General features: G+C 34.5%; 1 non-coding gene across 1 annotated transcript; it reads left to right on the top strand.

Annotated features, from left to right (window-relative positions):
* Positions 1-2,469: 2,469 nt before the first annotated feature.
* TRNAI-GAU (transfer RNA isoleucine (anticodon GAU)) lies at positions 2,470-2,542 on the top strand. Its single transcript has one exon. It is a non-coding gene; the product is annotated as a tRNA-Ile (tRNA).
* Positions 2,543-2,962: the final 420 nt, after the last annotated feature.

Raw genomic sequence — 2,962 nt, 5'->3', positions numbered from 1 at the left:
TGACTTAGTGAATTTTGTAGCTATTTCTGTAATAACTTAGTAAAAACAATTTGAAGGCAACTTACATAAAGAAGCAATGCAAATAAGAAATGCAAATAAATCAGTAGGCACTTTCCAACAATGTGGCCTTCGCGATCTCCAGATTTCAATCCGGCCGACTATTGGTTGTGAGGTTACCTTAAAGAAAGAGTTTTCGTGACACATCCAACAACCCTACTGCAACTGAAAAGATGCCATATTGCAAGAAATTGCCAATATTTCAAAACATTATCTTCAAAATGCTGTGCATGGTGTCGCAGACAGAATGCTGTACATCGAACAAGAGAACGGCGCACATCTTCCCAATGTTTTGTAAAACCCATTGTTTGCACTGTGATGTTTTTGTTTTTTCCCCCGTCTCAAATACTATAATATTTATAGCGGTTTAATGTTTGAACGGACTTTTGAAATACCCTATATTATGTTCTTTGTCTTCGACATTATAAATTTCTCCCCTCCACGATAACCGCATTCTTTACACAATTTATACAGAGTTGTAGGGATTTTTCTAGGTTTTTTTTACAGAATTTTGTCTATTTTTTATTAAGAAAGAAATAATTTCAGATTCCCAAGTAGCCTAATTTAAAATGAAATGTATATAATGAAAATTCACTGCTCTCTTAAACATGATTATTAAAGAAACAGGAACAAGACTTGTAATATCCTAAAATACTGTACAGCGAGCCTTTCCTGTATATCCCTTCAATTATCACATTCTTGTCTGACGCAACAGTTCATAAAGGCTAAGTACCAGAAATGGTTCTATGCACTCAGATTCAATCTAAAACCAGCATCAAGTTAATTAATTACAGCCATAGCGTGCGGTGAGTCGTTGCTAGGGCAACCATAATTAGTCATTTATAAACAATTCAGTGTCGGCCACGAAACATAACGTGGTGAACGAGGACCAATATGGATGCAACAAATAATATTAATTCAGGTAAAACAACGCACATACAGCTACTCCGTACTAGTATACAATGAGTCAGCAAAAGTTATATTCTAGTATTGTTAAGATCTTATCTATGTAGTGTTATTGTATTTTATACGCAGATTCCAAACGTCTTATATTAACATTGTTTTGTGCGAACTTTAAGAATTAATTCTTGCATGTAAGCAATGAAATTTAAAATGTACGACTATCTTCACTATGGCTTATTTAAGGAAAGTGTTGTTTCATATACTCGTAATACAATAACAGAAAAAAATAATTACCTAACCTATTTTAACTTCAAAATCCATCTATAGCCTATTATGAAATTTGCTTTGAGAAACTATCTTTCCCGTGACATATTTAGTCAAAACACGCAATTGCATATTTAATAACGTGAATAATTCAATACAACTAATAGAAGTCACCGTAACCCACGTCATGTGTTTATGCTGATTTCTTTATATAGGCCTACTTACTTACTGGCTTTCTTTATATACCAAAATAATCCACGGTGTTCTATAGGTTTGTAATTTAGTACGTTTCGAGGGTATATTTCTGTTTGCATTCTTAAAATGTGCGCATTCCAGTCTTAGTTTTGTTCCCCTAATCTGTTAAGTTCAACGTATTCAGTCCCATTCGAACGTCTGAACTAAACCATGCATTAGGCCTACTCATTATACAGTATATCCTTACAGAGATCAATTTTGTGCGCTTATACTCGTAGTTGCAAGGGAACAGATCGTCGTCGTTACTGCAATAACTCCTATGTGACAATTATCGATTTTCAGATTTTTGCTGTATTAAATAACTTAAATAGTGATACAGCAAATAAGAAAATCTCCTATATATAATTATATTTCTTTCTTTCGAAAATTTAAGAATTCACAGTGTCCTATGTACTACTGCCATAGAATGAATAAATGTGTTTTTCTTCCTAATGAACAATTTTATATTTTGCACATAGGAGTTATTGCAGGAACAACGACGAGATGCATTATAGGACCAAGACCGTCTCCAATACTCAGACCTTAATACAGAAAAAAATACGGCCGCCGCTGAGGTCCAACCATTTCCATTTATATGGACGGTTCCGCCATATCTTTATGTCAAAATAGTTCAATTTTTCGTATTTCTTAAGTTGAATTACCTGTACTAAATTTTGCCTTAACTAAACGTCCAGCGTTAATTTATGAGCAATGTTAAGTTCAATTTCAAAGGCGAGTACGGTACAAGTACAAAGAAATTGCTATGAAGTTATGAACTTGACAGTGCAAACGCAGCCTGAAAATACTTTTCAGTAAGTTGAAAATCAACTTTACGGGGAGTTATACTTGAAAGCTTGATTTGCTTAATACACGTCACTGTTCGTTAACAGAAAGCCACAATTTAAGTCACACAGAGTTAGTGTGCACTCAACTTTGGTTGCTTGACAGCTGTCAGCCCACTTTGAGGTCTGTGGATATAGAGGGAAAAATTGGATTGGTGTCTGGTAGAGTTCCCGGGTAGCTCAGTTGGTAGAGCGTTGGTACGATAAACCAAAGGTCCCGGGTTCGATACCCGGCCCCGGAACAATGTTTCTCTCAAAATTATTCGAAAACATTAATTATTATATATACTAGACATACCCGTGCGCTCCGCTGCACCTCTAAATTTAAAGTAATTACATAATTAAAATAGGACGTTTGATCCAGAGAACATTCGTGTTTGATAGAAGGATAAATCGTTTAATATGTTACTTAATTTAAATTGTATTTAAATAATTGAAATGCGGTCATTTTGGTCCAGAGAGCACTCAGAAGTTACGTAATAACATAATAGCATTATGTCCATATAGAGAAACTACACTTTCCAATGGTGAAATAATAATTAATTATACAAATCGGTTAATTTAGCTCGATATTACTTCATACAAACACACAAACATACTCTGTAGGCTATGTTTCATAGCTTTCGATTGTTGTTGTCCAAGGCCCCTTATAGACGTAGTCA

The sequence above is a fragment of the Periplaneta americana genome, chromosome 14, assembly GCF_040183065.1.
Source record: "Periplaneta americana isolate PAMFEO1 chromosome 14, P.americana_PAMFEO1_priV1, whole genome shotgun sequence".
Taxonomy (NCBI): Eukaryota; Metazoa; Arthropoda; class Insecta; order Blattodea; family Blattidae; genus Periplaneta; species Periplaneta americana.
The sequence above is the reverse complement of the archived record's forward strand: the minus strand, read 5'-3'. Positions and strand labels throughout refer to the sequence as shown.